A 22,222-nucleotide genomic window follows, 5' to 3' on the forward strand; every position below is an offset into this window, starting at 1 on the left:
GCTCGAATTTGCTGTTGTGAGATATATGGCCTAATTTCTATCTTTCAAAAAATCTTTCCTTTATCGTTGGTGTAATGTATATGGCTTATATGCATGTGATGTTATGCTGTAATTTGATAGTGTTTTATTTTGTCCAAGAGGGGGCGCTCTTGGTTCTTTGTTGTAGTATGCTTGGAAAAACCGCGAGGCTATTAGAGCCCACCGTGGGCTCTAATAGCCTAATTTGCGGTAGCCGAGAGAGAAACTAGGTTTGCATAGTTTCAGCTTGTTGAGCCGGTGGTTTGAGCACATGAGTTAACAGGTGTCAGAAGGCGATTTTGTAATGGACTTATTTTTATGTGGAATTAATGACGTAGTTTGCATGGAAGTTGCTGGCGATGAGTGCGCTGTGTATGTGTGTGTGGCGGTCATCAATCTGACCATTGAAGGCCCAGTGCAAGACCCCACGGTCTGCTACTGCATCCTAATGACTGAGTGCAATTAACCATGTGCAGCAACTGAGCAAAAATTGCCTTGTCAAGGCGTTTCCAGCAGCTTTACAGAATTGCATTGCATTTAAAAAAGCTGACAGCTGTAAATGTTGAAAAAAAAAACTGATACCAATACTGGATTTCCATACTGATGCCTGCTTTTAACAACTTACAAGACAACTTACCTCCATATTGGAGGTCCTCCTTGGGCAAGTGGAACAACAGAATTCAAGAGACATGGTCGATTTTTGTGCTGTTTTTGAGTGGCTTGTTAGCTAGCTAACCGTAGTATCTGGTCAGCTAACCATCACTGTCTTGTTGAAACATTTGCACACTAGCTAACATATCTAACAAGCATGTTAGCACTAATATCAGTTACTTTGCTAAATGAGCTGCTGGCTAGCTAGCTAGTTTGTTTTGAAGCAGGGACTAGGGCTAAAGACAAGACAGTTTACTGTGTCACAGTAACCTACATTTGGAAATAAATCCACCTTATCACACTATTCACTTTTACATAACTGACCTACAGCCACACCACAACAATCATTTTCTAGGTTCTTCCTTTTAGCCCTGGTTGTTATGTATGCATTTTTCCATTGGACCTCCATGGCACCAGATGTGGTTGCCAGGAGATCTGTGCTGTCTTTCACTTTAAACAGTACAGATCCAGGGCTAACAGTCTCTACATCAACAGAAAGAAAATGAAATAAATTGCCTTCTTATTTGTGATGTCTGACTGTCAGACAAGTACCTTGTATTACTGGAGAGTAGAGGAACAGACAATGCAGGCGCAGTGGAATCACTATAAAAATACATCATTTTAATTAAAACAAACAATGATTCACGGTTATTCCTTTGTATTGGATGGGAGTACACTGAATTTATAACACAGAGCTCTCCTTAGTTTGATTAAATGGCAGTGATGAGTGACTACTGGGAATATAATTATCTTAAATTAGCTGTCATAGATGTAGGCCAAGGATATATGGGTGCAATGTGGTACTATTGCATGCAGTTATGAATGAGACGGTGCTTCCGAATGACAAATGATTGAGCGGCTTAAATGAAACGCACAAACGCAAGGAGGCGTAGCCATGTGTGCACTTGCTCTTTTTAATGGCCCAAGGATATTTCAGTCGATCAACAGAGGTTTTATCTTTGTTTTGGTTTTCATGCCTTTCTGTTTTTTTTAACCAAAAGCAGCTGGCTCTCCTCCGCAATTGATTGTGAAAAGAAGTTTGTCTCGTCTGCGAATCACTTTGTGCCTCATCACACACATTTGAAAGACTTACCCCCTCTGAATGGGAGTCTGCAAAGTCAATTTATTTCCCCCAGATTGCAATTTCTCTTGTTTATAGTATTAAAATGATTTTCTGTCGAGATGAAAAGGAATCACATTCTAATTTGTTTGGAGCTCGCTTGAATGTGATAATGAGATTCTGTTGTACACCAACAATTTTAATATATCTCCGGTGACAATGATGGAAAAAGCCGGCACAATAAGTACCAGAGCCGAAATCATCTCATTGCGTCATACCGTGAGTCTCAGACGTCTTTGTTTCTCCTGGTAATAATCTGGCCTGTTTTTATTGCTAAATTATGCATAAGGTGAGTGATATCGCCTTTTCTGTTGTTTAGTCTGCACACAGCAAACACACAAAGAAACAATGAGATCAAGATATAATGCGGATGTACCTTATACCAGAGTTTATCCATTTGAATCACTGGTGCGGATCTATCATGATCAAACACTATATGACCTACTTATTCACTGCCCCCGTCCCAAAAGTGTCCCAATGTTCTACAGCACCGAATCTTGAATTTTAAGCCCAGTATCTCCTTGCACAAAGTTGCAAGCTTACACATGCGCTGTAAAATACTGGTAAATGTATTGATGACGTTCATTTTTTTTATTGACAACCTGCAAAAATGACAGAAAACTGCTATAGATCAGACAAGCAGACAAGAGTTTTGATGTGCGATTGCGATACCGGATCTGGATTTTATGAACCACTGCAACAAAAGAGCTATTTCACTACTCTTTCTCGTCATTTTGCTTAGATTTTTCCCAACACAGGTGCCAGGTTTTGGCTGTGGAGAGATTTGGTAGCAGGTAATGACAGGTATCCTTCACAGTGGCGGACGGCTCTCTTCCCTTGTTCAGTCGCAGCCCGTAGCATCCCGTCTCTGTGTTGCCTGTGATTTCAAATGTCAGTCTCAGCCGTTGTTGTGCTGTTGATAAAGCTGGCGGCAAACACGTACGAGATGTGGAAATATTATAACGAGGGCGGCCTATTTTGGTTTTCTAAATGAAATCGGGTGAGTGACACGGCGACTGTTACCCAGGGCAGGACTATTAATGAACTTGTATGAGAGTGTAAACATTCTGCTACAGTGAAAATGTCAACCAACAAATCAAGATGATTCGATAATACTATGACTACCATATAGTGCATTATAAGGGCACTCATGAGTAATTATATGACCATGCTTATAAGAACATATATCACTTACTGATGTATTACATCAGCACTGATAACATATTATTAGGGATGGGACATATGCTTATCTCACAAATACGATTTGATACACGATATGGGGTTCACGATTCAATACAACCAGGATACGATGTAATAAATAAAAGTTCAGTGACAACAAAGTCTGCCTGCAGAATTAAGTTTATCTCTGAGACACAAATCTTTCTAGCGATGTCATTGGCTTGCTAGAATGTAAACAACAATGTAAAAATGTCATTACAAAGTGCAAACAATATAATTTGGATGGAGAGCTTGTGAAACTGTGATGGTCAAGCGTCTCATTTGTGATTACTACAGCAGAATAACATGGAGCTAATATCACGGTCATTTTTCTGCTCCACGATACGCATTGTCACATTTTTGTATTGCGATATATTGAATTTTCGATATATCGTCCCGTCCCTGTTATAGTGTATCATAATAACTTGCATTTCAATGAGTCAACTTATGCTACAAACGCTCAACAATATTTTCTGCTCATAGTCTAAAATGATAAATAATGCAACATCATAAGTTACCATTGAGACATGCCTTCTAATGCATCCAAAGTAATCATTGGTCTTAAACATGCAACAGTAGAAGTAGTAAAAATACAACATTCATATGTATTGTACATATAATTCATTCAAGGTTACATCTATAATGTTTAATGAGTGCTGATATTCTGCAATGCATCAGTAAGGATTATGTCTTCTTGTAAGTATGGTCTTCATAATGCACTATAGATATGCTAGCGATAGGACGTATTACCGATGATTCAAACAGGAACATGAATAGACAATGCCTTGAGATGATATTGATAAGTTCAAATTTTGGCAAGTGTAGGCTAATGTAGGCCTATGTTAAAGATGCTACATGTTGCATTTTTAAACATCAATGTTTCATTGTCAAATTAACTGTGATAACCTTGGTTTAATCACCATAAAAAATGAGACCATGGTCAAGACGACTGTAAGCCTCTATGTCAAGCCAGTGGTAGTGTTAGGTTACTTTAAAAATCTGTTCTAATACGGTTACATTGTTTTTTGTGTTTTTAATATACGTAACGCTGTAACAAGTATTCCATTACTACCCAACCCTAGTGTTTCTCAAAATGAAGACATTTCCCATAAACCCTGTTGTTTTCTATCGTAAAGAGGAGGATGTTGCTATGTTAAATAAATAAAAGAATCTCCTGAAATTCATGATCATCCGTCTCTCAATACTTCATGTTCATTCCCGCTGTAAACATGTAGATCTAGAGGTTTTTTTTTCTAATTTAAATCTTAACTGATTTTTTCTTTTACGCTGAGGTTTCCATTTAAAGGGACTGTCTGCTTTTGCTCAACTACATTTTACAGGAAATATACTGTTTCACTCCACTAAATCTATTTGAACCCAGCAGGTTACTTGGTCCTCTGAAGAAAAAGCTTTTGCGCAGCTAGAAAATGTTGCACTTTAAAAACTTCAAGCCTGGTAACTGTAAATGGAACTAATCAGAGGCAGCATATCTGGACTATAAACTTTAACACAACATTCTACAACATACAACATCATATTCCTTGCGTGTACTAGATCTTAGCTCTTTTATGTGATTGTGTGTCTGTTTTTTTCCCTACAGATACATCCTGCCCAGTGGAGGGATTAAGCTCTTAAAACATGATCCATCCATGATCCGGTGTTGTGCTCCTCAGATGTCTATTTCTCTATTTCCCATTTCAGCCTCTGCAGTCCTCCCTCCTCTTTAGACACCATCAATATTGCACTACACGATTCCCCTGAGACAGTTCCCAAGTCATTTGTTTGAGTTACTTGGTAGAACCAGGTGATAAAAATGATGAATTTACAAAAGAGGAACGCTGCTTTGGCGTCAGCGTGGCATGGAGAGGTGCTCATTGAAGCTTGGGTGACAGGGTCATGTTCCTGTTTGCACACTGGCAGTGACTATGTGTGTAGCCGCCAGTCACAACACTGTATGTTTCCTAACAGGTCCGTCGGTGGCTGCTGTGCAGAGAAGTGAACCAGGTAGACATACAGAAAGTAAAAGCTTTTTACTTTCTGTATGGGAAGAGCACCTTGGCTACATTTTTTCTCCCGGAAAAAAAAAAATTATGAGTTCGCCTTGTATTCTTGTACAAGCACTTACGGCACTTTGCTATGGTAGTTTGACAAGATGCCATTATACACTCAGAGTTTACCGGGAGTCTGTCAAAGTAACATTTCTACCTGGCTCACTTCCCTACACAGCGGCCACAAACGCACCTGTTTGGAAACACACAGTGTAATTCTGACTGGCAGCTACGCACACAGTCACTGCCGGTGTGCAAGCAGGTTAACTCTGGATTGCACTGAAGCGACACATCTAGCCAAACTGGGTGACCGTAATATATCCATGGCCCATACAGTTACAGTCGTGAAAGGTTATTTTAAATTGTTTATTTGAAAAATGAAGATAAAGATACAAACAAAATGCAAACGTTATGACATTTAATATTAGACTAGTGGGGTCGGCAACAGAAAACACATCTAATCCGAAACCTCCATTTTCGGTGCTCTGTTCTTGTCTGCACAGACTACTCATGCAAAATATTATTTTGATAAAAGCGAACCCGGCACTGTAAGAATAGCGCTTACAGATGGACCAGCAGAGGAAGCGAAGACCCCTGCTCGTTCCAGGGTTAGAGCTGTGGGTGATTGTTCACAAACATTGTTCTTTATGATTAATCATTTCAGAATTCAAGTGCTTTTTGGACTTGTGTGCTGTTGAAGGTATCTTCTTAAAGGTCCCATATTCTCCACTTTCCAGTGTTTTATTTTCTGTCTTGAGGTCCATTCAAAGCTGTGTGTGTGGTGTCATGTACCAAAAACACTCTCAATCCATTTTTACTCGTTCATTTTCCAGCATCTCTCTGAGCCTTACCAAGAACAGGCTGTTTCTGTTGCTGTGTCTTTAAGGCTCATTAATATTAACGACTCTCTGTTCTGATTGGCTAACCGTTTCAAGAGTGAAACGTGAGACACCGCGGCCCAGCAGCTACAGGTAGGGAAAACTCTCCGGTAATAAACAATGACAACCCCACCTACAAAAATGATAATGAGCGAACCTTTGTGACGCCACAAAGTGACGGAAGTCCAAACGGCTCGTTTAGAGGCTCGCTTTTCTAATATGGATTGTGTGGATTTAGTTGGCGACCGTGCGTTTTGAAACTTTCACCTTGTTTAGATAGACCATCCAACTCCTTTATCATCACAGAGGCAAGGGGGATCCTGTTTTACATGATATGGGACCTTTAACAGTTTTAGAGGACTGCCTTTTTTATGGGGAAAATGCTTTTTGGGCCGCGTTGGAATTTTAGGCTGCGGTATCGACATCAGCCAACATGCTGAATTGGCAGTAAGGCTTACATGGGGGCTGGTTCCATCGGCCTTTCACACCATCTGCCATTGCCAGAAACACTGAAAGCTTTACCATTTTTGCTCTGGAAGAACAGCGCCCTCTTCCTGTTTTGTGCCATAAAGCAATCCAGCAGATTTCCTGCCAAATCCGACCAGGTGGAAACACAATGTAAAATGCAGTGCAGAGGCCAGTAGAGGCTGGCGATCTTCTCAGCGATGATCTCATTTGTTTACAGTAATTATACTAATGTCTCAAAATGAACGTGGTAATGATTCATTGATGATAAAATGCTACACAAAGCACCTTTCAGAGTAATTCAGGTCATTCAGGTGCCAGAAAAAAATTGCCATTTTGTGATGCAAAAAGAGAGATGTGTGCTGCTGTGGAAAACACGTGCTTTTCTCATCTCTCTATGTTATTACCCAGCTGAAAAGAAATGTTTTGGGTCAAACTTTCAAACACTTTTCTACAAAAAGGCAAAACATTTATTCTAGGGCACATTCTCCATTGTTACGTTACTTCAAGGCGAGGGAGCAGACGCGCAGCTCTGTTGCCCAGATAATAATTTTGTTACATCTCGGAGTTTTCAAGGTGCACTTTGAAGGTCCTTTTGACACCAATATGAAGATGTATTCATTAGAAGCCACAGTCGGACAAGGTTACAAAACAGCGAAAGTACTATGTGAACACTGTGTTTAAATAGTTTGTGTTTAGGGTCAAGCTGCCGTCTCTTGCTCTCGCGCCAATGCATTTCTCTTGCAATGTTTCCTTTTGAAAAGGGAAAAAAATGAAGTGATATTGAGAGCACTTTGGTGTTTTGAAAAAAAAAGAAAGAAAGAAGAGTAGCGTTTTATTCTTTTGAAATAATAACAGAAAGAGTGAAGTTACGCTTTTTGGTCCTGGATGTTTTTTGAATTCAAACAGCACATTTCATGGTTAAGTTGAGTTGTAATTGAAAGTGATAGTGTGGGGAAATGAGGAATCGAAAACTGTCTAACCAGCGTGGCGTTTATATTTAGATATCTGTAAATGTATTTTTTTTCCCAACAAGAGCCGCATCGCAAATCCCAGATAGACGCTTAATACTTCGGTTAACCATGTACTATGAGATATGAGCACGAGTGTATGAAAAAAAGAAATACAAACATAGGCAGCAGTAAACATGTTGTCTCCCCCTCTTGTAACGGATATCAAATATGTCATCTTGTGGTTGTTTATTGTGTGAGACAGAAATAACTGAAGAGGAGCCGTCACTCAGTGGACTGGACCCACTGACATGTACGTATACATTCAATCATTCACAGTTTATAAGAAAATATAACATTGACAGTATGAGATAATATAGCATTGACAGTATACAAGTGTGCAGGGAAGACCAAGGAAATTCAAATTAGTTTATCATGTTGTGTACAGCTGTCTTCCCATAAATCAGATTGTGCAAACCAAAAGGAGGCAAACAAATAAGCAATACTTGTAGTACTCCCTTATTTCTACTGTCTCCATGAAGATCACAGTGCAAATCCATAGCATACAGTGTCATCTTGTATATCAGAGGACAGGCAGCTTAATGCTTCCTTACAGCTCGTCTGGTTTTAATGATTATGTAGTTAAATTTGGGTGGGAAATTGAGTTAATTGGGTGAAAACAAAAAATTATACAAATGTGAATAAGGTCAAAGTATGCAGTCAGCACACAGACCAATCAGTAAATAAATGAAAAAGCCTCAGGGGGGAAAACTAGTTTTAAAGAACCTCAAACTGGTGGAAAATCCAATATGGTGTGCAATGATGGTCCTGCAGGCAAATCTGAAGAGCAAAGATCGCTGGATATGTGGACCAAAGTTCATGTCATTCAAACTTTTGGTATGGAAGATATGATTGGTTATCAACATTTTGAACGAGCTGGACCACAGTGGTGAGCTGTGCTTCATCAAAATTCAATCAGCGGTGTCTGTCTGAGATATTGCACATGACAAATAAACACATGAACAAACATAGAACATGAGACATAGAACAGACAAAAATACTGTGAAAAATACTGGTGTTCAGATTTGTGACACTAGTAATCTTGTACCACGGCACTTTCAAATCCACAGAAGCTGAAAAAGAGACAATACTGAAAAAAGGATTTTGCAGACAAGGCTCATTCCAAAACGAGAGTGAATCTGTTGGCTTTCACCCGTTGGTGAGTATTGAAGGAGAGGATGGGGATGAAGAGCGACGCAGTTGGCCTGTTTTCTGTTGGAAAGGTAGGTGCCGGTTAGCTCAGCTGTCAGCTTTTCTACAACGAAGCTACGCTAACGGCAGCTAGCCAGCTCACGATACACACAAGCTCTGACCAATTTTTAGATGAGTTTATGGGGGAAAATCCTGCTCAGTATGGCTTTAAGAATATCCAATATAAAACCATTCTGAAACAAGGGACCAGTGTGGAAGAGTTAGCGGCATCTTGGGCTTCTGTGACGGCAGCTCAGGCACTCTCCCAACCGCTTTCTTAAAAGTCTTTCTATCCCAGGCCAAACATTCTCTTGAATTAGCCATCAGCTACCGATCTCGCTCCAGCAGGCTTCATTACATGGCAGCCTGTTTGGGTGATAGCATTTTCGGGGACAGCTGTTTAGCCTTGTATGCATTTATAAACAGCCGTGGACGTGGATTTATATTACAGACATAAACAGATTTTCACGAGCGGCAGTATTATTTTATGAACGTAGTATGTTTTTCAGCCGTTGACAGCGAGTTCCCCGGGGAAGTGGATACCTCAAAAGGTACATGATTCTTAATGAGACCGCGGGCTTCGGAAGGCAAGGTGGGAAATCTGTGCTTCGTTAAAATAGTGCGGGGATCAATGCGGCAGAGTTGATTAGGTGACAGACTTAATTACCCACGTCGGGAAACAGACTGAAATGCTGTGGGAGACCTGATGCCTCTTGTGAATGTAATTGAATGCTCAGGGAGTCATGCCTTAAAAAACATTAAATTGAGCCTTTGACACAGATGGCATTTTCCAATTGCAGTCCCAGTCAAATTTTATCCAGTGTTTGTCATATGAGGTGCACTCACGCTCTGCTCTGATTTTATATTTATATTTTAAGCCAGCCAAGTTGTCAAATAAGCTTTGTATCACCCCATACCAATATTAATAATTACTAATACTTTGAAAACGTCCTGCAAGGGAGATATCTATCTGTCTACGTGTGTGCGTGTGACATCAATCACATGAAGAAACACTTTCAGTTTTAATCGTTAAGCAGCAGTTGAAAGTTCGAAACTTTTGTCAGCACATCTACTTCTGAAAAAAAGAAAAAAAAGTGTCTCCTCTAAAAGTCACTCCAGGTGGTATTTTAACACACACGCTCTTATATAAAAAAAGGACACGAAGAACACAGGTGAGACAGATGCATCTTTGACCCACCAAATTTATTTTCATATTCATAAGGTTGGAGAATAAAGGATTCTTCCTAGTTACGAGCTGGAAATGAGGAATGCACGAGTAAGAAAACTCCAAAAGGCCTCTGTGAGAAAGTTGAAAGAAGAGTTTTCTAAGAGCTTTTCCTCCCTCCCCCCTACCTATCATAATCTCCTCATTTTCATCTAATCAAAGACAGCAAAATAACTAATTGATTGTCTCAGAACATTGCATCAGACCCCTAAGCTATTGACACAATGCGATGGGGCGTCTCGGCAGCAGTTCAATTTGGATTATTGACGTCCACAGGTCGATTCAGGTTCCTGTCCCCCTTCAGCATCAGCAGCTCAGGACCAAAGAGTTAGGCTGGGGGGGGTGGGGTGGGGGGTGGAGGCTACGATATGAGAAATGCAATGGAACAGTCCTTCAAGACTGAATTCCAAGTCAGAAAGAAGCAAGATTTCTCAACCCCCAAAGTTACTGAAATGCAGTTATCTGAAATTATGTCAACATGGCAGCAGCATTACTTTTATTACGTTTATAATCCTCAAAATACACTTAAAGTTCCATTCTTGCATGGCCTGAACCCCTTGTACCCTGACTTTACCTGCCTTTGCCCTTAAATTTCCCCTTAAGTAGCTTCAAAGTTAGAAAAAGAAAAAACAATGACACATCCATATTCTGTATCTGCTGTTCTAACAGCAACTTTCTTGAAGCTCCAGCTTCTTATATTGAATGAAATATTAAAATACAAGACACCATGTTTTTATGGCTGCACCGTTACATCAAATGGAAAAGATCGAGATGTTTGTGCATCATTATATACACATTTCTCTGTAATTCAGCCTGACATATTTGGTGTCTTTGGAAAACTTATCTTGACTAGAATTTTAAATAAAGTTCTGTGGGTTTGAACAAAGCTTGGCCGTGCAACCTGCGTTTGTAATGATGGGTGGAAGAGGTTAAATCTATCAAAACAGCTGTGTGGTAAATGGTTACACATGAAGTTGCATAGTTGCTAATGTTCTACGCTAACTAGCAAGCTAACATTGCTAAATATCCTTGACATTACATTAGCTGTTGCATTGGGAACAGTATGTTAGGCAAAAAAATCATTTTTTTCTGAATTGACCATGGAACACACACAGCAGTGTTGCCAGCTCTCATAGAAAGTGGCTATTGGCTGCTCAAAAAGTCGCTAGAAGTTGCCAGATGACGTCACATGCTAATTTACATATCAGTATATTTGCTACAGCCCCCCAGGGGAGGGGGCAGTGTTGCCAAATATTTTCCAAGGAAAGTAGCTATTGGCTGCTCAAAAAGTCGCTAGAAGTTGCCAGATTACATCATACGCTAATTTGCATATCAATATATAACCTACAGTCCCCGCTCTCAGTGGAGGGAGGGGCAGGTGTGTGGAAGCACTGTGATCTTCAGACCTCTCTGGAGTTCACAAGCAAGTATCGCAAATAGGCATCAGCCGTACCAATCTACTGACAAATGCTTTGGGATTTAACACATTAGCATTGTTCCTGCTACACTATATCTAGCAGCAAAGTTGTCAAGTTGGCAACAGTGGCACAGAGGTTGCAATTCCAACCTACTAGCTGAGAATTTCCAGCTTCCGACTTTGATTGGAACACCGTAAACCTTTCACAGTCTTGTGTGTTACTGTCCCAATGGTAGTTAGAAAAGTTTCCATGGCTTCTTATGTACAACTTCACACTATTGTGTGATTATTATTCACACTATCATTGAGAATGACTTGAGCCTTAAATTGGGCTGTGATACCATGCAAGGGCAGATATTTCATTTCACTGTTGGGGGGGACAATAAACAGAAAAATTTCTCGAGCAATTCCTGAAGGGGACACCAAAGGTGCCGCCAAAAGTACTGTTGTATTAAATGTATATAGAGGTCCATTATGAAACATTTCCATAAGCACTTCATTCCTTTCTTATGAAGATTTTATCAAATTGTCTTTGATATTACTGGGGTCTTTCTACTTGGCCGACATGTGAAAAAAAAAACAGACATCCGATCGTTTTCAGTGCACCATTTTCGTCACCATTACGTCATCGTTTCGGTGCACTGAAAATGATCGGATGTCTGTTTTTCTTTTCTCTGCCATTTTAACTGACCTGGCTGGCTGACAAATAGACACACACACACACACACAGCATGCAGGTTATTTACAGTAGTAGGTGAGATGCAACACCCATTAACTGAACTAAAGCTAATATATGCCTAATTAGATTTAGTTTTCCCGAAAAAGCAGATCTCTAATGTTTTGCTGTCAGTGTGTAAAAGTCCAGAACGCTATGAAGCCTGCCAGAAACTTACTTCAGGGTCTTTTTTAAGAATTAAGTCTTCATTTATTTCCAAAATTATAAACAAAATTACATAGTGGCAGCCATTTTACATGCAGTAAGAAAAAAAGAATATACTTCGAACCTAATTACGTAGGGTAAGTTCATCTTAAATAGCCTATTATATTATAGAAATATTACTGTTACCATCTACAAAAGATAATTTTGGTATGAAAACCCGCATTTTAATTTAACCAAGTATCCTGTATCATAAATACATGTCTGGCATTTGTAACAAACCAAACCGCTTGAAAATCGGTCGAAAATTCAGTGAGTTATGATGATTTTAATAGTGGACAGACCTCCTGCCTCCATACACACACATGCATTAGGAGACGCGGCTCCGTACCAACACGCTGACGCACAAGATTCAAGCGCGAGGTAATGGAGCGAACAAAATGTAGTCTGGTTACAATTGTGAATGTGTTTTATTCTATTGAGTGGTAGAAGTAAAGAAAAATGTCTGACACATCCTTTGATTTAAGTTAACCTTTGCGAAGCAGCTACTTACTGGAGGTCTGCCACCACTGACACACTTCCAGAGATCCTCCACACACACTCGTACCGAGGGCTAATGTGTGTGAGGGTTCGGGGAGGCAGGTAGGCAGTGGACCAAACCACTGTGAGGCATATGAGAGGGGGGGCACAATCTTTCGAAACTTAAAAACGCATTGTTTTGTGTCTATAATTAGCACAAGTGCTTTCAATGCATATTATTATATTATTTAAAATTAATTAATTTCCGCCCATGATACCATGCTGAGCTGGGTGTCAACAACCACATGTGATGGTAGACAGATGTAAGCTACGTGTCTTTTCATAAAATATGTAAGACTGACTTATGACAGCAAATGATGGAATTGGTAAAAGCCAAATGCACATATGCTCAAAGGCACATCTGACATATTGTCCCCACACAAGATATATGGAAAAATCACACAAATAATTATGTTTCAGTTACATGGCTTTATGTTAAGCATATAAGCAGTCTTTTGTCCTGGGAAAATGATTAGAGCCAAACAATCAAAGTTCCTCATTCTAATCTGGAAACTCTGTTGCAGAAGCATGATCATTTAAACCAGTTTTCCCCCCCTGACAAGAATAAAAGTCTGGAGGAGGCACTTTTTTTATTTTAATGGACAAATTTAAAGATATTGCGCAGAGTATCGGCCTTCAAACATCCATATCGGTCGAACCCTAATGTGTACACTAGTATTTTTTTATTTGTGTGTCTGTTTTCTGAAATCGGTGAATACTTTGCTGTTTTTTGTATTGCTGGTGGACTTTCTGCTTTTGGAAAAAGATAACATGAGTCCACAAAAATCCGCTGCATGATTAAAGGACACATTTCATGCAAAAAAAAATAACTGACTACACTGTCGTAGCGTGGCCTTGGCCTCTCGGATCTGTCTCTGCTGGGTTTTTTTTTCCTTCCCACCCCTCACCACCACAGTCTGCCTAGGCCGCTCTTTGTGGTTTGTATCACAGAGCAGAACTCATGCATGATACCCGCTGACTGTGGCCCCCACGGCGGCTCCGCTGATTGCATTACTCAGAATTCACACTCAAGGTCAAAATACCTGTCTTCCACTAAAATGACGACCAAGAAGGCAGGAGAAATTGATTTTCAGGTGGAAAGGCACAGAAAAACTGACATACTCATGTGTGTTGATTTTTAATATTGCAGTCAGGTTTTTTTTACCACCATGCTATCAGACCTTGGATCACTTTATTTGTAAGGAGCAATTAATATGATTTTGTCCAGAATCCCATAACTATCTGTATTGTAGGTAGAGAGACAACAGTGAAACTATGATCAAAATAGTCATTCTTCTACATTCTCTAATTGTGTTAACTTCTTGGAAATGAAATAATGCTGAAGTTTAACGATTCATCAGTTTGCTGGGGACCCCCTGGAACCTCCTCAAGGACCCCTGGTGGTCCGTGGACCCCACGTTGAGAACCACTGGTATAGAGCATCCAGAAATGATCAGAAAGCTTCAAGAAAGGCTTGATAGGCCTACATTCTTCATTGGTCACTTAGGCTGCGTTCACACTGCAGGACTTCATGCTCAACTCCAATTGCTACTCTTATCAGATGGGTGCAACTCATATCTGACACCAATATGAATTTTGTACCACATATCCAAGTGGTCCAGACTGGAATTGAAATTTGAATTTCGCTGTGCACACCGATTAGAAAACATCAGTATGTTGAGCGCAAACTACATAACAAAAACCTAAGATCTCTGTTCCGCTTGCATTAAACAACCTTCTTTCCTTTGGTTTCTTGTCTCGCCGACATATTGTAGTGCGCACACTGAACAGTGTGGCACAGTAGGGAGGGCCTACATTAAAAGATTCTTCACTTAGATTTGGTTATGAGGGATTTTGATACCCCGCTGTCCCGCCAAAACACGGTAACACGACTTTGATTTTCACTCTCCTTGGTTATTGCTGCTCACTGTTCTCAAAACTCACAAAAGCCCTGCAGAGTTTGTGCTGACAATATGAAACATGTTTGAAAACCAGATGTCTGAAAGAGCTCAAAGACTCGGTCACACTGCCTGACTTCTGACCTGCTCGAACTTCATGAGCTTCGGTGACAGCGGCACGCGCCGAGTTGAGGCTCCCACATGAGGATTTTGTCTCAGATCCCAAAAACTTGTCTGGGACGGCTAAATCGGGCCGAAAGTCTTCTGGTGTGTGCCCAGCTTAAGGGGAAAAATCTGAACTGGGCCACTTGCAGCTGCAGTGTGAACTTAGCCTTTTTATGTATAGAGAGGGCCAAATCCTTCAAACTTTCCCTAGTTGCCTTCAGCTCTTCTATGGTGAATGCAGTAATATTACAGCATATTACATACAGTATATACACAGAAGCACTGCTCATACAGCAATGTGTCAATCAATCATTGTGTTGCCATCATAAAAAGATTTAGCTCAGCATAAATCACTGTATGGCAGTAGTCTGTGTAAACTAATAGACACAGAACCAGAAGGTCATTCTCCCATCATGTGACGTCATCTAAATTAATTTTTTTAGTTTTCCCGTGATAACGAGTTAATTTTCTTTGTTTTTTGGGGTTTTGAATAATATGCTTTCCTTTAGGATATTAGTTCCAAGCAGAAAATAATCTCATTATCTGGAGAAAAACATTTTTCTAATGTATGTATATGTTTATACAATGAGAAAATTATCTCGAGATCTCGGCGGGGAAATTAGATTATTGTCTCATTATCTTGGGAAAACAAAATGTGTCATCTCAAGATAATGACATAAATAACTCAATATCTCGAGAAAACAAAGAAAATTCACTTGTCATCACTGGAATACGCTGTAAATAAAACGTATGAATACATGTCCTCAATGGGCTTCCGTACGGAACAGTAATGAACGGACATTATTTGAAGAAAATGATCTTCTGTACACTATTTGATCGTGTACAGGTATAGAAAAGTGAAGTGCCTTATCTATCTCACTTCAATTTGTCTTCCATCAGCATTGGTATGAAATGTGCATATGGAGAGAGAACAAGGGTTCATGAATGCAGTCTGGTTTGCCTAAGCACTGCATATTTTCCTCTCCTTCAGCCCTTGAACCTTCCTTTTCTGGGTTTTCTGGGTTTACTGTCGGATAAAACCAGCCTGCAGTCACTGATTGGAGGCCCTCCAAAGACAATGGAGGTGATTTGGACTGCAGGTGGCCCTACTGCAACGGACAATCTACATCCAGGCTGAGAAAATGAGCAGAAATGAAATCCCGATCTTCCCTGCAATGCACACTCATTACATATATTGTGTAGACCACTTGAAGCGCAAAATAGGGAACAAATGCACAGGTTGGCTGTATTGTAAAGGCACTCTGACCTCACACCGCTTCCTCGGAGGTTCGTAAAATAGACGTCTGCTGATTTTCAGACTCCTGCATTGTACGCATGTAAGGCTGTGGCTGCACTTAACATTTCAATGCAGCTTTTGGAGAGCTGATTCTAAAGATGTGATTTTATGAGGTGGAAATCAGAATCTGGGCATTTGCAGGGTCTCATGAAATGAGAACAACGTCTTACAATGCAAATAAAAGGGTGAAAAGTGAGAGAAATAGGTTGCAGAATACGTTGACAGGTCATGTTGATGGGTCAAAACTTACCAAAGCCATAGGGTAAAAACATACTATGGTGGTCCAAAAGGCAAATCTGTAAAACATGGACAGATACAGACCAAGTTTTGTGTCAATTGGACTTAGGAAGTGTGAGAAATGGCCTTTCAAATTTTGACAGTATATGCCACTATAGCAGCAGATCTGAGCCAAAGTGCAAGAACTTTGGTACACGTTTGAAATGCCTCTTCAGACAACGCTGCCAAGTTTAATACTAATTTTATAAATTCATTTCTATCTAGAAGATATTATATCATTACTATGGCATAGATCACGCCCACATTAATTGTAACCATTTTTGACTAGTACATAGACCCAGAGCATACATACCAAATTTAATGATTTTTCATGATCTGGATTATGAGATACAAGTATGATCTTGGAATGCCAATGCAGATATGCTTGATGACTTAAGCTGAATACATATACTATGTTTTGTGTTGGGCCACACCCTATCTGAACTTCATTGGTCCATAGCTGCCATGTTGTTCATGTGATTGAGCTGTTTTATAGATGATCATTTTTACATGTAAGTCCACTAATGCTAAAAGCCTTAGGGAAATAATTAAGAGTTAGGTCAGCTAAGTGTATGTCAGGTTTCTTGGCAATCACATTTACAGTGTAGGAGTTCTTTTCCAACTTCAAATTGACCTTTAATAATAGCACCATCACCTGGTGTATTAGGGTCATATGTGCGGTGCTGTGAGTCATGACCATTTTCTATCATTTTACCAAATAGCATGGCTCAGTCAAATACCATCTCAGAGGAAATTGCAAAAAAAGGAGGAAAATGAACCAGTGCAAAAACAGCACGATTCCAGGCCTGCGGGCTCGAACTCCTAGAAATCACTAAATTATGCTGTGGAACATTTCATTACCTGACCTCCTGTAGTAGAATTACAGCCCTCATGTCTAGACAGAGCCGAAGCGAACAACTGCTAATGCTTTCTATAGTCGGGGAAAAACAGGGAAGAGCTCGTTCTACCCCCTAATTTGCGATGTGATCCATACTAAATGTGTAATCACCTTGGAAGTTGATAGGATTACCATTAAAGGAGGCTAATATTGATGCATACGCTGAATCTACACTATCAGCCCCCCATTCATCATCAATGGAGCAGCTGCAGGCTGTACATCCAGACGACTGTACAGTACAGATTACAATCATATATCTCCGGTTTCTATCTTTGAGAGAGAATTGCTCATTTCCACCATGAGTGGACTTTACCAGACCACACTGTAGAAATTACATTACTTCTTCCCTGTTTTCTTCAGTCGGAGCAACAATGTTAATGGCATCTTGCAAGCAATGGGTCCCGACAGCGGCTCATCTCCTTTGAAATGGTCCATGGCAGAGATGACTCATATGATCTGTGTTCCTTATTGTTGTTTCTCGGAGGCATCTTTCCAGACACATTTGCTGTCGGGGATGTTTGGAAAGAAGTCTTTATGGCACCAGTCTGCCACAGGAATTCACATAATAGAATGTATTAATTATTCTCTACAGGCAGTTTACACTCCAAAAAAAATATGTCGGTCTGTTTTATCAGGTTTGTACGGAGCCCCCCAAGGGTCATGGCGAGAAATTTTTTTTTGCGTTCCCTCGCAATATGTTTTGCGTTACCTCGCAATATTTTGCGTTCCCTTGCAATATGTTTTGCGTTCTCTCGCAATAAATTTTGCGTTCTCTCGGCAAAACTTTTGCATTCCCTTGCAATAGTTTTGCGTTCCCGTGCAACATCGTCATTTCATCTTACGTGCCCTGGCGTGAAGTTTAGCTGGTGCATGGCTGTCCTAACGCAGAAAAGGTGAGATTTGCTTGGATTTTACAAACAATTTTTGGGTGGGGGAATTATTATATGTATTTAACCTCTGTGGCTTCTATTTAATGGTTAAGAAATATGTGTGAAAATAGACGTTACTAGATATTTACGACTTGTGGTAGCTCTACCTTTATCTAAGGCAGCTTGCTGCTGAAACGTTTTTTCTTTTGGTTCTCATATTCAATAAAACAAAATTTGTATCGGAGCCAAGCGTGTCTGGCGGTATTTTTCTGAATAATTGACGTTACCGACCAGACCTGCACCTCAGCAACGTGTGCATTAACCCTTCTCATTATCACAATTGATAGCATATTTCTTATGTAACGTTATGTCTCTGACACACACATACACACACTCGTATACATGACATTTTCACATAAGTGAGGTTTATTAAGTAATGACGTTTGATAACTTCTAATAACGTTTGCATCGGACATAAGTGTAACTTCAGGGCCAGCTAGGCGTTTACTCTGACATTTGCCCAGGACCATCAGTGTTAGTCCAGGCCCACCATCAAGTGACATTAACCCAGGACCGTCATTAATGTGTTAGTCCAGGCCCACCATCAAGTGACATTAACCCAGGACCGCCATTAATGTGTTAGTCCAGGCCCACCATCAAGTGACATTAACCCAGGACCGTCATTAATGTGTTAGTCCAGGCCCACCATCAAGTGACATTAACCCAGGACCGTCATTAATGTGTTAGTCCAGGCCCACCATCAAGTGACATTAACCCAGGACCGTCATTAATGTGTTAGTCCAGGCCCACCATCAAGTGACATTAACCCAGGACCGCCATTAATGTGTTAGTCCAGGCCCACCATCAAGTGACATTCACCCAAGGCCGTCATTAATGTGTTAGTCCAGGCCCACCATCATGTCTTGGTTTAATGTGTTTTGTGTTTTTCCACAGGCAGACTCTGCAGACCACGTTGGATAACGTGAAGCACAACATCAATGTTAATTCAGATTTCAGTTTGCAAACACACTCTTTTGGACCTCACACATTAACAGCAGTGTTGTCCCATCTCATTGCAAAACTGGATCAGGTTTGAAACACGCAGACAGACAGACGAGTGAATGAAACAAATTGATTTTTGAACTGACATAACAGACTCACACAAATAAGCATACATCACTGCCACCATCCTATCCATAACTACCACATAACTATAACTATACATACACATAAATATATACATATACTATAATTTAGACATGTTTTCAACATGCAATGTCATTTTCTCAATAAAATATCTAAGATATACTTTAATCTGTGTGTCAGTTTTTAACAAAGCTCGTTATACTGGCCTGCCCAAACTATTATGATGGTCTTGAACTTACATTGTCTTTGATGATAGCTCAGGATCAGTCCTTGTAATGATGATTATTGCAGTGGCCCCTGATTATGATTTTGGTCAAAAACAAAACTACAATTGCCCTGGACTTGCAAACTATTATCATGGTCCTGTACTAACATTGTCAATGATTCTATTCCTGAGCTATCCATATTGAATAAGTCCTTCTTTTTCTTACAATAGCAGTGGATTAACATTGCTTATGATGATCCTCGTCCAACACACTAGTTGCTGCCCTGAGAATGTTTCAATGAGCAAAACTCTTATCTGTGATCTGCTCCTCACATGGTAAACCAGGGTAATTTCCAATTAGAAATCCTTGAAAATAGCATTGGCCTAATATTGGTTGATGATGATCCTGGCTTAAACACACCTAGGATTGTCCTGGACTAACACTTTTGTCAATGATGATCCAGGACTAACATTGGTGACTCTGGTGAACTAGGTTAATTTCCATGAATTTACATTGCTTACATTATATATTCCAAGACCAACAGTACTGAGATGGTCCCAGGCAAACCTTATTTTAATGGCCCCGGACCATCATTGCTTTTCATGATCCTTATCAAGCACATCTGTGATATAGGACATAATTGACACCATGGTTTTGACATTACAGTCTATAATTGTAACACTGGGCTAACAGTAGTAGCCTACAGAATGATTATTGTAGGCAATGTATGACTGAATTATTCAAACTAACCAGAACCATTATTTGGTCATTCCAGGAACAACAATCCTATCCTTGTAGTTCCAGGGCCAAGAATCCAAATTAATTTTGTAGTTCCAGGAACAACAGATCTACCCCATGGCTGGCATTGTGGTTGATGCTGGTTTATGGTCCTGGGCATACATTGTCTAATTATTAGTTATAAAATATAACTTCTAACCAAAAGAAAGCTAATTAAGAAAAACAATTCTTGCACATCTACAGACTCTTTAGATTATTGATTACTTACTTATTACTTATTTGGAAAACATAACAGGAAATGGGTTGATCAGCTGTGTTTGTATTTAAATGTATTACTTCATTTTGAAATTGGAAGTTCTTTGGACACTGGAAAGGGGTTGTACACTGAAACCAAAATGTTGGCCTAATGTAGTACCCTTTAAAACTTTGGGAAACTAAGACTTGTTTTGATAACCTCTGAAAGGTGGCTAAAGCAATCAGGCAGACATTAATATGTATAACTAAAAAAATAGGCTTAGCAACAGCAGTACAGTGCCAGCACCATAGCTCCTGCATCACATTGCTAGCTTGCCTGGGAAGCTAAGCAGGTCTGGCTGTGGTTAGTCCTTGGATGGGAGACCACCTGGTGCTGGAAGTGGTGTTGGAGGACCAGTAGGAGGTGCTCTTCCCTCTGTCCTGTGAGTGAGCACCGTCCTTCGGATGAGACGTTAAACTGAGGTCCTGACTCTGTGGTCAATAAAGATCCCATCGGCACTCATCGCAAGAGTAGGGATGTAACCCCGGTGCCCTGGCAAAATTCCCAAACAGGCCTTCCTTCTGTCATGGCCACCTAATCATCCCTCGTTACCTAATTGGCTCTTTCAGTCCTCTACTCTCCACTGAGATAGCTGATGTGTGGTGAGCGTTCTGGCGCAAACTGGCTGCCGTGCATCACCCAGGTGGGTGCTATGAGTGGTTGAGTGGATGAGTTGAGTCCCCCCCCCCCGATATGTGAAGTGCTTTGAGTACTTAGAAAAGCGCTATATAAATGTAATCAATTACTATTATTACAAGCAAATCTCAGAAAATAAAAAAGTGAACACCAAAATCAAATGTCTGTACTTTTTTTAATGTTAAGAGGAATTGCTCTCATATACATAACTGCAATGCTTTTGAATTTCATTTTTACAAACTACATAAAAATTGCAAAAATCATGAAAAAAGTCCTCATTTCTGTACATACTGTAACAATTATATGGAAAATATTATATTATATATTATATAAAATATTATATATTCATTCTCATGATGCTGGTTCTCACATTATCAATACCACGTGGTGTGACGAAATACTTGCGATCATGTACATCACTGTGTCCTTGGCTTCTGACCCACTTATGACACTCTGGGGCGAATTCACAAAGAATGGATTGCGGCGCTAATAGCACCATGAATTGCGTATCATTTGCAACCGCTATTTGCTCCATCTCAAGGACCGATTCACAAAAGATATTGCGCTAATGATATGCCAGCGCAAACACGCCCATAACCTGTTGCAACTGAGTGCAATTTGCCCCTGTTTTGCGTCTGATTGCAATTATCAATGTGGCAAAGTATAAATGTTGCCTTAGAGAAAAAATTATTTTTAGACCGCGAGCTGCAAGTCCTGACGGACGAGGTGCAGAGGCATTACTCAAAACTTCAGGCAAGAAATTTAACCGGGACTGCGAGAAACCATATTTGGGATTTAATATCCCAGTCTGTCAGTGCTGTTGGTGTTTCCAAACGCACACCTTCAGACTGCAAAAGAAGATGGCTTGATTTGAAGCGGAGAACAAAGGAGAATGTAGGGGAGCTTTATTCATTTATTTTTCATGGCACAATCGCATCCTGTCACTGCATCCTTTGTTCGTCATTGCATCTCACTGCAACCCAAAATAAACTAGAAGGGCACTCGGAGAGCGCAGACCTCCGCCAAGGCCAATCCAGTCTTCTATGATATGCAAATGTGCAAGCGCAACCAATATACGGATCCGCTCCAAAATGTAATGGG

The sequence above is a fragment of the Centroberyx gerrardi genome, chromosome 19 (genome assembly GCF_048128805.1).
Source record: "Centroberyx gerrardi isolate f3 chromosome 19, fCenGer3.hap1.cur.20231027, whole genome shotgun sequence".
Lineage (NCBI taxonomy): Eukaryota > Metazoa > Chordata > Actinopteri > Beryciformes > Berycidae > Centroberyx > Centroberyx gerrardi.